The sequence below is a fragment of the Anastrepha ludens genome, chromosome 2 (genome assembly GCF_028408465.1).
Source record: "Anastrepha ludens isolate Willacy chromosome 2, idAnaLude1.1, whole genome shotgun sequence".
Taxonomy (NCBI): Eukaryota; Metazoa; Arthropoda; class Insecta; order Diptera; family Tephritidae; genus Anastrepha; species Anastrepha ludens.
The window spans coordinates 121,838,128-121,852,925 of NC_071498.1; the positions used below are offsets into that span (position 1 = coordinate 121,838,128).

At 38.4% G+C, this 14,798-nt stretch overlaps 1 long non-coding RNA gene across 1 annotated transcript in view; it reads left to right on the top strand.

The window, feature by feature from the left end:
• LOC128855242 (uncharacterized) overlaps nucleotides 1-14,548 on the top strand; it is an 81,794-nt gene extending 67,246 nt beyond the window's left edge. Inside the window, exon 3 of the long non-coding RNA XR_008453702.1 lies at nucleotides 14,478-14,548. This is a non-coding gene — a long non-coding RNA (uncharacterized LOC128855242). The remainder of the gene's footprint in view (nucleotides 1-14,477) is intronic.
• The last annotated feature ends 250 nt before the right edge of the window (nucleotides 14,549-14,798 follow it).

The following is a 14,798-nucleotide window of genomic DNA, read 5'->3' on the forward strand; positions in this document are numbered from 1 at the left end:
GTCCCGATGAATTTGGGCATTTGTCACGTACCACAGAGCGTTGACTAGGGTGCGTAGAGTCTTGGACTGGAAACGCTGCAGGATTTCCAAGTTTGAATTTGACGCAGTACCCCACAGTTGGATTCCGTAAGTCCAGACTGGTTTTATCACAGATTTGTAGAGGATAAGTTTGTTGTCCATTGAGAGGGTGGATTTGCGGTTTAGCAGCCAGTACATATTAGGAAATATTAAACCTAGAGCTTTCCTTTTTGCAAAGATATGCGTTTTCCACGTAAGCCGTTTATCCAAATGAATGCCTAGATATTTAGCACTATCACATTGTGGAATTGGAATACGGTTTAAGTTGATTTGTGAGCAGGTGGTTCTTTTTGTGGTAAAGGTTACGTGTTGAGATTTATGTTCGTTTACTTTCAACTGCCAGCTCCGGAGCCATTTGGAGATTTTATTTATGCTTATTTGGAGCATATAAGAGGCTTCTACGGTATCCACTGCTGTCGCCATAATAGCAGTGTCATCGGCAAAAGTGCCAGTTAGTACACCTTTTGTGGTTGGCAGATCGCGTGTAAAAATTAAGTACACGATTGGACCTAATATACTGCCTTGTGGGACCCCAGCTTTAATTTGTTGGAAATTGGAAATTTCATTTTCGCAATTTTCGTAAAACATTCGTTGGTTTAGATATGATTTAAGGAGCAAATAGGCATTCAGTGGTAATTTCTGTTTTATTTTAAAGAGTAGGCCTTGGAGCTACACTCGGTCGAAGGCTTGTGATATGTCCAGGAAAACTGCTGAACAGATTTGTTTTCGGTCGAGCGCTGTTTATATTTTTTCGACAAGTCTATGGACTTGCTCAATTGTCGAATGCTCATTCCTGAAACCAAACTGATGTTTCGGAATAATTTGTTTGCTTTCGATAAAAACCATTAAAAGTTTAAGGAAGATCTTTTCAAAAACTTTTGACAGTATTGGTAGAAGACTGATAGGGCTATAGGATTTCACTTCATCGATTGGTTTTCCCGTCTTGAGCACCATTTTAATTTCTGCTACTTTCCATTGAGCTGGGAATATGTTTCTGGTTAAGCACGCATTAAATAAATGAGTAATGAAATTATAGGGTTCAGGATGTAGTTTTTTGAAAATTTCGGCCATGATGCGATCATATGCCTGGTGCCTTGTGATCTTTTAGCTTTTTAATAGTGCTAACTATTTCACTTTTGTGAACTTCTGCCTCAGTAGCTCCATTTGGTAGGGTTCGTTTAAAAAGGCAGGAACAGTGCTGTCAAAACAAAGATCAGCTTCAGTATCGTTCGGTGTAAAAATATCTTTTAGATATTTAGAAAAAAACTCAGATTTCTCGATTGCGGTTTTCGCCCATGAACCATCTTTTTTACGAAGTGGTGGACGGTACTCTTTTGTGGTACTTACTTTTTTGCTGACTTTCCACAGGGAGTAATTGGTGAGGTGTGTTGGTTCCAAACCCCATAGAAACTGCCTCATTTCTTTATCGTGTTGCTCTTTCAATAATAATTTTATTTCTTTTGATAATTTGTTAAAACGGCTTTTATATTCAGGAGATCTTGTTTGTTGCCATATTTTTCTTGCCTGGCGTTTCTCTTTCAGTTTGTTTCTTAGGAAGATACCGATGTTTGAATTTCTTTGTGTACGAGTATGAGGACTCACATGAGTGGTGGATGACCACGCTGCATCCTGGATGCATTTTGTTAGATATTCGGTAGCCTCGATTATATCTTTCTCGTTTTTTAGAGCAACTTTTATGCCAAGTGTCGACGTCAAAATGGTTTTAAATTGAGTCCAATTTGTACGGCTGTTGATAAGTTGGAAGTTTTGGGACCTATTTTCGAGTTTATCATTTATTGTGATTATCACTGGCGAATGGTCAGAAGAAAGATCCAGGCAGGATTTGCAGGCTATCTGCAGGTGCGATAGACCTTTGATGACACAAAAATCAACAAGGTCAGGAATCTTTTTGGGTCTGAAGGCCAATAAGTTGGCTCTCCCGTTGAGAAAACTTTCAAGTTCATTGATGTCGTTGCGTTGTGCAATTCGCGTCCCTTTGTTGTCGTAAGCCGAGAACCCCATAGTGTATTTTTTGCATTATAGTCACCTCCTGCTATAAAGGTTTGTGATGGCAGTCATTTGGCTCATTAAATCTCTTAATAGCTTCATCATTTCCCGGATTTCGCTGATCAAGGCGTTGTTTTCGTTGGTGTTTTGGTTTATTTCATTACTAGTAACTTGGGCATACGATAGCTTCTGGTGGTTTAAATTTAGTTGTACTTGTTGGTGGCTTGGATCATTTTGGGCGCTCTGAGATGGCATTATCTTCTTCCTTAGTGCCGGAAAGGAGGTTGCTTGCAGCTTTTTATATACGGTGCATCCTTTATAGTTCGCCGGGTGATTACCCTCACACAGTGCATAGTTGACGTCTCTGGCTTTAATGTATTTTATTAGCTACTTCTGCAAAATTATTCAAGCAACTGTTTGACAAAATATTGAACCTAGAGCCTTGCACCGGCATAGAAAGTGTTCTTCATTCTCTTCTTTTTCTTCAATGACTTTACAGCTTCTGCAGTAGTCGTTATATAGTAGGGTGCTCCCAATCTGCTGGCATGCCTGCCTATAAGCGATGCCCTGTTAGAACACCAAACATATTTCTCACACCCTTTCTGTTAAGTTTCAACAGTCGGTTTTTGTGACCCATACGCCATTCTTGCCACGTCATCTTGCTTGTTGCACAGTTCAAGGACTGGTGGGCAGGTCATAGTCTGCGCGTTGGCAGATTTGATGGTGTGTCTTTCTATTAGTAACTTACAAGTTGCTAGAGGTACAGAAATGTTCACTTTTTTTGGTTGGATCGGTAATGTGGTACTCTATCTTGCTAATCCATCTACTTTGCAGTTACCTTCTATGCGTCTGAGACTCCCAGAGTTTATTTATTGTAAAAAACATCCTTCTACTGCCTTGGACGTAATATTAGATGATTGTGGCGATTTTAGGGACGATTGGCTATCTGAATATATATTTATTTCTCTTGTAGTAGGGCTTCCCCTGATAGCCAGAGTTTCAGCTTGAAATACGCTACATTGTTCCGGCAACCGGAAGGAAATGTTGGCACTCATCTTATCATAGTGAAGCCTTCGCCCACGTGTTCATTGAGCTTGCAACCATCAGTATCGATACTGAGAAAGTTGTGGACGTATTTAAGTGCAGCTTTGCTGAGTTAAAAAAGGTCTATAGTAATGTGGTGTGTTTATTTCTGTCAGTGGCTGAGTGAGAAGATTTTCTTAACCTGAGTTCCAATTTTGCTGCTAGCTGTTTGCTGTGGACCTCAATCGGTATTAGATGCAGTAGGAAATTTATCGCTGCCGAGTATATATATTAATATATGTATTTATGTATACAAAAAAATATATATATATACGCCGAAAACGATGATACTCCAGAAGAAATATTAATTCAATGAGTGCTGTAATAACAAGGGTCGAAACAGAGCAACAATCTGATAGACACCTGATTTGTGTCTTACGGCTGTGCATACACCTCGTAAATTAACAACTAAAATACTTGGACTTATTGATAAGTTTTGACCATTTATTTAATTTTTATTTAATATAAGAGTTGTCATTTTTTTATGATTTTATGTTATAATTAATTATTTTTTATTATTTGTTTTATAGTTTTTTTTTTTTTTATAATCCTCTTGCGTCGGAAAAATGATCTGACCCTTACGAGTAAACTCTTTTCCCCTTTCAATGTCGATTCCTCTTAAGACTCATTTCATTAAAGAGGAGGCGTACTGCCCAAGCAGCTGAATGGTGCACGACGAATTCTGTGTCAGCGCCAGTTGAAATACTTTTCCTTGCCTGAGCAACAAAAGGTAATTCCCTAGCGACGACTCCTATTCTTCGTTTGCGTTTCTCGCTCATTCGGGTAAACTTCTCCTACCATTACTGCGAAACTAAACGATTGTTTAAATGGATTTGACAACAATTGACTAGCGTATATTCCAACTATTCGCATACACGCGTCGAACAGAAACCTCATAAATCCATGTTTCAAACTTTGTGCAGCTTTAAAAACAATTCTATTAAGTTTCACGAAAATTTAACATTTTTTCAACATAATTTTTAGAAATATTCCGAGTACGTAGTTGTATAGTGAATTGCTGTCTCTGGAAATATTTTTCAGTTTTTCGAGAAAAAAACCGACAATTAATTGTTAAAAAAAATCTAAATTTTTGAAAAAGGAGAATCCTTCGACCAGGCGCGAGATTTTTATGTTTTTCAAAAGCAGTATAAATTTTACTGAAATCTTCCAAGCGGTTTCTAGGTTACAGTGATCTTCTCTTCTTAATTGGCGCGATAACCGCTTACGCGATTTTGGCCGAGTTTCACAATGCGCGCCAGTTGTTTCTTTCTCGTACTAACCGGCGCCAATCGGACTTACTAAGCGAAGCCAAGTCCTTCTCCACCTGATCTTCCCAACGCAGAGGACGCCTTTCTCTTCCTCTACTACTACCAGCTGGTACAGCATCGAATACTTTAAGAGCCGGAGCGTTTGTATTCATTAGAACGACATGACCCAGCCAACGTAGCCGCTGGATCTATATTCGCTGCGCTATGTCTATGGCGTCGTAAAGCCCATGCAGCTCATCGTTCCATCGCCTGCGATATTCACCGTTGCCAACGTGCAAATGTCCAAACATCTTACGCATAGTTTTTCTCTCAAACACTCCAAGCGTCGCTTCATCGGATGTTGTCATCGTCCAAGCTTCTGCGCCATACGTTAGGACGGGCATGATGAGAGTCTTGTAGAGTGTTAGTTTTGTTCGTCGAGAAAGGACTTTACTGCTCAGTTGCCTATTTAGTCCAAAGTAGCACTTGTTGGCAAGAGAGATTCTAACTGTCAACAGTGACGTGGGTGCCGATGACAGGAGGTACTTCGTTTTGTCCTCGTTCACCACCAGACCCATTCGCTTTGCCTGTTTATCCAGTTTGGAGAAGGCAGAACTAACAGCGCGGTTGTTAAGGCCGATGATGTCAATATCATCGGCATACGCCAACAATTGTACGCTCTTATAAAATATTGTGCCTGAGCGATTAAGTTCTGCGGCTCGTACGATGCTCTCCAACATCAGGTTAAAGAAGTCACACGACAGCGAGTCACCCTGTCTGAAACCTCGTTACGTATCAAACGGCTCGGAGAGGTCCTTCCCAATTCTGACGGCGCTGCTGGTGTTGAGCGACGTCATCTTGCATAGCCGTATTAGTTTTGCGGGGATATCAAACATCCGACATCGTTGCATACAGGAAACTCTTTTTCGTACTGTCGAATGCAGCTTTGAAGTCGGCGAAAAGATGGTGTGTGTCGATTCTCCTTTCATGGGTATTTTCCAAAATTTGGCGTATTGTGAATATTTTATCGATGGTAGACTTTCCAGGTCAAAAGTCTGATAAGGATAAGATAAGAAGACTAATCCCACGGTAATTGGCACAGATTGCAGGATCACCCTTCTTATGGATTGAGCAGAACACACTTAAGTTCCAATCGGTAGGCAAGTTTTCACCCGACCATATTTTGCCTAGAAGCAGATGAATGCACCTTACCAGCTCCTCGCCGCCATGTTTGAATAGCTCAGCCGGCAGTCCGTCGGCGCCCGCGACTTTCTTGTTCTTTAGACGCGTTATCGCTATTCTCACCTCGTCATGATCGGGTAGCGGAACGACAATTCCGTCGTCAACGATTGGGGTATCGGGATCTTCCCTTTCTCGGTGACATGCGCAGCTGTCACTGTTTATTGGTTCGAGAAGTGTTCCCCCCATAATTTAAGATTGCTCTGGATGTCAGTCACCAGACCGCCGTCTTTGTTCTTACAGGAAAACGCCCTGGTCTTAAAACCTTCTGTAAGCCACCGTACTTTTTGGTAGAATTTTCGAGCGTTGTTCCTATTGGCCAGCATCTCAAGCTTTTCGCACTCACGTATATCGGCCTCTCGTTTCTTCTTTCGGATAATACGTCTCTCTTCCTTTCTTAGTTACAGTCTGTTGATCACTGGTGATCTGACTGTTTAATTGAAAATAGCGCTGATGTCAGATACAGTGCTACATATTCGTTTAAACGCATTGCATTTTTTTCGTTTACTTTAGAACTGTTTTAAGATTACAACAATAACAACAACAAATATTCTTCCAAACTATTCGTTTAGGTAACAGTAAACCATCGTTGCATTTGTTTCTTATCTATTGCTTTTTGTTGTAACATAACGGGTCTCTATTTAAAATTATGCTTAAAAATGCTACATATTCGTATAAACGCATAGTTTGTTAAAGACTGCAGTAGTTAAGTTAAAAGTGATTAACTTGTGAATATTGTTTGTAACTGAATATTTTGGTAAATTCTTACAATGTTTTTACACATTCATTCAAATTTCTTAGTTAAATTAAATTTTTTAACCTAATTTTTTCAGATTTTCTAAAATGCCTAAGGCAAAATACTTAAATGATGAGGAACGGGTATTGGTCAGTGTTTACCACGAGGAGGGCTATTCCAATCGTGAAATTGGACGAAAAATTGGAAGATCGGAAGGAGTTGTGCGTGCTTTCTTAAAGAAAGCAGGCAATTATGGAATAAAGAAAGCAACAAGAGGCAACACAAAATTGTCACAGCGTGACAAAAAAAAAATAAAGTATGAGGCTACGAAAAATTTTTTGAATTGCACACAAATAAAAAATAAATTGGGTCTTCCTGTAACGGCAAAACACACTTTACACATTTTACGAAGTGATGAAAATATAAAATGGAAAAAACCAAAGTCTAAGCCAATGTTAAAGGAACATCAAAAAAAGCTCGTTTGGAATTTGCCCGTAAACACATTCATTGGACTACGGAATGGATGAAAGTTGTGTTTTCGGACGAGAAGAAGTTCAATTTAGATGGCCCTGACTCACACTCATGTTATTGGTATGATCTACAAAAAAATAATGTACGCATGTCGAAGTGTGACTTTGGTGGTGGCAGTGTTGTGGTGTGGGCAGCATTTTCGTCAGCTGGCAAGGCTCAACTGTGCTTTGTGCCGTCAAAAATGAACTCAAAAACGTACACCGATATGTTAGAAGATGCCCTCATCACATTTTTAGATGAAAAAATGGACGAAGACAGCATTTTTCAGCAAGACAACGCTTCCATCCATGTGCCAAGAGAGTCTCGAAATTGGCTTAAGGAGCAATTCTTTAAGAAAGCACGCACAACTCCTTCCGATCTTCCAATTTTTCGTCCAATTTCACGATTGGAATAGCCCTCCTCGTGGTAAACACTGACCAATACCCGTTCCTCATCATTTAAGTATTTTGCCTTAGGCATTTTAGAAAATCTGAAAAAATTAGGTTAAAAAATTTAATTTAACTAAGAAATTTGAATGAATGTGTAAAAACATTGTAAGAATTTACCAAAATATTCAGTTACAAACAATATTCACAAGTTAATCACTTTTAACTTAACTACTGCAGTCTTTAACAAACTATGCGTTTATACGAATATGTAGCATTTTTAAGCATAATTTTAAATAGAGACCCGTTATGTTACAACAAAAAGCAATAGATAAGAAACAAATGCAACGATGGTTTACTGTTACCTAAACGAATAGTTTGGAAGAATATTTGTTGTTGTTATTGTTGTAATCTTAAAACAGTTCTAAAGTAAACGAAAAAAATGCAATGCGTTTAAACGAATATGTAGCACCAAATCGCTAACCATAAATGGAGTTCGATATCGATATATGTAGGTTGATAATGTTTTCTTCTTACAGTTTATAGAGAATGAAATTTGTGAATACTTAGAAACAAGTCAACCAATTCATTTTGTAACATTTTGAAGTAGTATTTTTAGAAGAAAAATCTAGACCAATATGATTTGAAAGCAAATTAAATTCTCTCCAATTTCTATAAATCGGAGCACTGGAAGCATAATTAGTTTTAAGCATTCCTAACTAGAAAATATCACGATTTTGTAAGCTACGCTGAGGAATATTAAGAATAATTTTCTCGATTAGCGAGGGGGCCAATCGCTGCATTCATCAAACCGAAAACGAAAGTATGGAAGAGAATAATCCTCCTACTGTCTAGTTATTTTAGGTTAATGAGCAAGCACCGACGTTTATACATAGGATGGAATTGGATTACTCAAATTCAAAAAACGCAAAGCATAACGCACAAAGGCTTTATGAAGACGATCAAGCCTACTAATATGAAAAGCATAATATGGTATTCAAATAAAGACGGCGTATTCCTGCTTCGAATGTACAAGAGAGCTTTAGAGTACAAAGATCAAAGAAGGCAGAACTAAAACATTAATTAAAAGTAAGAACGGAATATGGTGTAATTTAAATGTGTTTTAAAAGAGAATCTATAGTCAAATACCAGACAAAGATCAATCACTTCATTTGGATTAGATAAAATTGAATCGCCAACGTGGAAGGGAGTGGGTATAAGAGAGCACGATTTAGAATAAGAGAATAAAAGCACTTTAAGTTAGGTTAAGGTTAGGTTTGACAGCCGCATCGCACATAGGGACAGAGATACCACTTAGACCACGAAATGGGTCCGTTGTAAGCCGCAGGGGCTTCGCTACATTTTCCTTTCCAGATTGAACCAGCCTGAGATTTGGGCAAAGCGTAAAATGTTGTTAATACCTAAAGTGTATAGATTATCTATATTCATTAAGAAGTAGGATCCTGCTTCTGACTAGCATACCGGCGTGTGCAAAAAAGGTGTTGAATTTTTTCCAACTCCTCCTCATTCCTACAGCTACGACGGATTCATGCATGTAAACGCCTAATCGTTTTGCGTGATTTCCTCTGAGACAATGTCCTGTGAGAATCCCTACTAAGGTCCTAATTTAAAGTCTACTCAATTATATATAATAATATTCTAGACATTAATTTCGCCTAGGCCATGTTTGCTTATCAATTTCAAAGGCATCGGCACTAACCCATCTTTGATTACAAAATTTATTAATGCGTCCATAACAAGAAGCTTAGGTCAGCCTGGCTGTTTGATAGAGTGCAAATATCTTTTGATGATATTCTATTTATCTTTAACCATCTTAAGGCTTGCTTATATTTAAATTTAAATTATTTCTTTAATCCATTTTGTAAGAGTGGAGTGAAATTCTATAGCCCTTAATTTAGGTATGTATTAAAACTATGCGGGTCATCTTATGAAATGCTTTTGAAAAGTCTGTGTGGACAATGTGAATTTGAACTTTATTTTGAACAGCTTATATAAAATATTCAGAAAACACTGCCAGATTGGAAACAGTTGATCTTATACTCTTGAAACCATGTTGGTCTACAGATATTGAACGATTAACTGAAAAATGCATCTTATCTTTCACATAATGATTGCCAAACAGGTCGATAGTTGAGCGATCTCACCCAAATGACCATTCTTCAAAATCCTTATGCCCAAGATCAGCTAACCTAAACCTCCCTGCTTGAATTTTGTAGGTTTGAAAAATTAAGCAGAAACGTACACCGAAACTTAAAACTAAACTCAGCTAACGCGAGTTGGGAAAAAATGCACGGGAATTATTAGGAAAAAAAAGTGTTAAAAAAAAAACAAAAAAAAAACAAAATAAAAAACCAAATCAAGAACACCAAAAGAGAGCTAAAACCTTTGTTTATATCAAAATTACTGTTGGCAGTCGAATGGGAAATCTTTGAAAAGGAGGCGCAGAATCGTATTGGCTCGCTGTTAATTATCTTAACCCTTTACCGCATATGAGCCCATATATGGTATTGCAGTTTTGATGGAATTCTATTATAATAAACGATTTCAAGGTTTTTTTAATCCATCAAATAAATATTTAGCAATAATAAAACGCAAAAAAACAAAAATTCAATGATTTCGTGTCATTTCGAAATAACCTCACTTTTGTGCAAATGGGTGAAAAAGTAGAACTGAAGAGCGAGTGATTCACTTTCAAAAAACGATAAAAGAGTAAAACGTAAGTACTTAAAAAAATATATTGTATATATATTTTTATCTAGTCGATATACTCATCTTTCTCATCGGGTAATAATTTTTCCGCTTTTCAACTGTTTTCTATAATTTAAGGGGTAACACCACTGTACACGCGTAAAATAAACACGATTTTTAAAGAATTTTTTTGTACAGAAGGAAAGGGAAAGGAATCACTCTGATTTGGGAAGTTATTACTTATATACTAAAATACAAAACTACAAAGTTTGATCGAAAAATTTTACAAAATGGCGGCATTGGAGACATTTTTGTAATGTGGTTTCTCTTGAAGGAGCTCCGCGGCACGCAGCACACAGGGTGCAAATTTTAATCTGGAACAAAGAAATATTTTTTTTCTTAATCCAGAGAAACACGTAGGGGATTTAAAAAATATTTATTTTTGTGGAATTAGCAAGCATTTGAAGGAAAAAACTCTATTTTGGACTAAAAAAACGGCATTTAAATAATTATAACAATCGCTTAAATTAATCTATCGAAAAACCCCTACGCTCTTCTCTTAAGAAGGTTATTATACAGACGTAGTGAAAAACCTGATTAAAAATATTAAAAATTGTTTGAGTTATGCTGCGTGCCAATTTCAGAAAACGTGTTTTGAGAAAAACGCATTTAAAGTATGGAAATTTGGAGAAGTCGTTATGTAGCAGTCACTAACGCTTGGTTAAAAGCTTAAAATATTTATGAAATAAACTTCGGTAACGTATAAAACTTTTTGTTCTGTATTTTAAAAGGTTCAAAGAAATGTTTAAGCTTATAAAGAAAAAATCAATTTTTTGAAATTTCTACAGTGGTGTTAAACGAAATTTTTTAATATAATTCGGCAAGAAAACCAAAATATAAAACTTGTTCATTATTTTTTTTAATATATCTTACTGATAATTAACTAAAGTTATTGCCACCGTGAAAATTTTTTTTCATTTTTTTATTAATTCATGCAGTAGAGAGTTAAATTCGCGTGGGCGTAACAAATAATCTAAATTTGTACTTTTATTGAAGCTAAAAAATGTCTATGTGCACGATAAAACTATAAAAACTATGCAGCTTAACTTCCGTGAAAAAAAAACTGAGGTAGCTCCCACATTTAGTGAATTGGATTGTATTTTCGATGACGTTTTTGAACTCTTCTTACAATTTTAGAATTTTACACAGTCATTGGCTTAGATGTTCATTTTGTTCGCGAGTAGAAATATAAATGAAGACTACCTTTTGTTAAAATAGCTAACTTTGAAAACAAATGCCATTTCAATGAAATGTCATTGACATGCGGACGACCATTTGCGCCGTAGCCGACTGATTTGGGCGTGACTGCCATTCGGTTGCAGTTTACGTGAAACTCTACTAGACATGAAACATCAAATAATTTTTTATTTTTTATTATTGGTTCATAGGGCACTATGACCTCTAATTTGGTATATTGTGCTTGACTGCGAGCCTATAATTGGAGGTTCTTAATTAATTTATGAAGTTATTGAGGATTCTTGTTTTTGTTTTTTGTAGCGGTCGCCCTTCGGTAGAGAATGAGTAGATTTTTGTCATATAAAAACTTTGGATAAATACAAATATTGGAACCTCCATCTGTAGGACAACATCAAGACGCACATCACAAATAGAAGAAGGAGTTTGGCCAAACACCTAACAGAAGTGTATGCGCCAAATACTTATTTTGCATCACGGCATACGAGTACATCGCTAGATGCTCGCCCAGTTACCTACATAAATAAGGATGTAAGCGCCAATTCTGTATATACAATATACGAGGTGTGTTCAAAAAGTATCGATGCCGTCTTTATCTCGTCAATCGTAGCACAGGGGGCCATATCTGGGAAAAACGGTGGCTCTGGCATAATTAGTGTGTTGTTTTTGGCCAAAAAGTCGCGCAGAAGCAACGATTTGTGAGAATTGACGTTATCGTGATGCAAGAGCCAATTTTTGTTCTTCCACAAATCCGGACGCTTCTGGTGGACTACTTCGCGCAAATTGCGATTAGATTAGGTTAGGTTAGGTTAGCCTGGTTGGCAATAAGCCACGCATATACCTTTTGGTCCCTAGCGATACCAAATGGAGACCGACCTCAATGAATATCTAAAGTAGACATCATGTAGGATGTCAGCGCTTTTGGCGAATGTTAGTAGGGCTGGGAGCTCCGCTGTTGAGACGTCTTCCAGACCCTCAAACAGTGGGGCTCTCAAGCATCTTAGTCGCGTTTTTGATAATGCCGGACAAACGCACAGAAGGTGTGCTAAAGTTTTCTCAATATACTCTCTGCATTTTCTGCATTTTTCCGTGTTAACAATCCCTATCTTGTACGCATGTGCAGCCAATAGATCATGACCTGTTAGCATGCCTATAATAGTTCTGCATTCCTTTCGCGAGAGTGTAAGTACGAATTGAGTCAGTTTTTTGTCGTTAGTTCTACACATGACTTTTGCTGTTTTGCATGTGGTCAGGTTAGTCCACCTAGCTTCTACTTGCCTTTTCATGTGGTCGTCCATTTCGTTGTATATTGTGTTTAGCGGTTTTGGTATGTCATTCTCTTGTTCAAATGGTGGTCTCACAGCACTTTTTGCTATCTCATCTACTATTTCGTTCCCCATAATGCCTTTGTGACCAGGTACCCAGTAGATATGCAGCCTACTGTTTCCGGCTAGCCTTTCTATGGCCTCCCTGCTCCGTCGAACATTTTTGGACTTAATACAATATGAGCTTATTGCTCTTATTGCTGCTTGACTATGCACGTACATATTAATTGTTTCGTTCTTTCTTGTTCTAGTGTAGGCTAGCTCCGCGGCTTTCCCCACAGCAAAAACTTCCGCTTGGAAAATACTCCTAATATTCCTAGTTTTGAGCAGTAAATACCCGCTCCCACTCCGTCTAGAGTTTTATAGCCATCTGTATAGATGTGAAAAGTTCTATGGCCAGGCTTCATGCCTCGGTGCCATCCCTCCTCTTCAACTGTAGTGCAAAACCTTCTCTCCCAATTAAAGTTCGGAGTCATGTAGTCCGTGCCACCTTAGCTCCACTTTCCCATTGAGCTGTGACCGAAGGTTCTGCAGGTGAATACCCCCGCAGCCATTAGCCTCCTCGCGGATTTCGCTGCCAGGTTTACCGCCATGAGGTTTTCATCGCTCCTGTTATGCACAGAGCAGCGAGTCGTTGAATCCTATCCAATGGCATTAAATATGTATATTTTCTTGTTGCAGTCCACCATACTAAGGCTCTCCTCAACGTTGTGCTTCCACATCAATTTGCTGTCCAGTATTACTCCGAGGTACCTCGCATAATCTTTGAGAAGTAGTTCGTTGTTGCCTAGCTCCGGGAGATTTCACGCCGGAACTTTATACTTCCTGGTAAAAAGTACCACGTCCGTTTTTCCCGCGTTTATCCCTAGCCTTGCGCGAGATGTCCATTGGTGTATCGTTTTGAGAGTGTTGTTCATCACATTACTGATGGTGTCCAGGTACTTTCCCGTAACTACTATAGCTATGTCAACGGCATATGCCACTAGTTTTGGTGCCCCTCCGTCAAGTTTCTTGAGCATTTCATTTGCTACAAGTAACCATAATAGCGGCGATAGTACCCCACCTTGCGGAGTACCTCTGCATGCATATTTGGTGACGCTCGAATCGTTCCACTCCGCTCTTATCTTTCTGCTAGCTAATAACTGCCTTATCCATAGATAAACCGCGGGTTGCACATTAAGTGACTGTATGCTATTTAAAATAGCATCTTTTGTCACGTTGTTAAAGGCCCCTGATATATCTAGAAATACTCCTAGAGCGTACTCCTTATATTCTAACGCCTTTTCTATGTTTAGAACAAGTGAGTGAAGTGCCTTTAGTGTAAACATGCTGCGCCTTGGATAATTCGTCCGACGCAATTGTGTCTCTAATGTATGTGTCTATAATCTTCTCTAACGTTTTCAGGAGAAATGAGGTCAGACTTATGGGCCTGTATTCCTTTGAGTATAGAGGGTTGCTTTTTCCTGCTTTTGCAATAACACAACTCTCGCTTCTCTCCACAGTACAGGAACGTAGCTGAACTTCAGGCATCCCCTGAATATCGTTCTTAACCATGGTACCACAATATGGCTTAACTTTTGGAGAATGGCTGGGAAGATTCCATCCAGTCCTGACGATTTATATGGGTCGAAACTTTGTATAGCCCATTCTATTTTGTTGGTTGTAATTACGTTCGTCGGGATTTCGTGCACAATATCTCCTCTGGGTTCGAGATATGCAGTGTCCGTACACCTTGGAAAATGTGTGCTGACTAGGCCTTCTAGACAGTCCTCACAGCTGTCAGCCCACTCACCGTTAATTCTTCGTATTGTTCTTGGCAACGAGAATATACTTTAAACATAAGCAAACTATTAAGGGAAGTAATTTCCACATACAAAAAAATCAAATTGCGCATTACTTGCAGGTAATATTCCTTATTGACCGTTTTACCCTATGGGAAGAAGTCATGATGCACAACGCCCCTGCCATCGAAACGGTAAGTAAAACTTTTACTTTAACTTTTTCATGCCCCAATCATTAAAAAAAAAATCGTATGGCACGAGCCAATCGATATGTCTAAGTCCTCAGAAACTTCTCTAACGGTGGTTCGACGATTGGCCAATACCATTTGTGGTTGAAGTGCTTGGCCTTCTGAGAACATTTTGTACCAACATTTTGTACTAGCCGAAACACGTGCAAGCACAGCAGCTGTCAACAATTAACTGAACATTCAAAATGGCCGAAC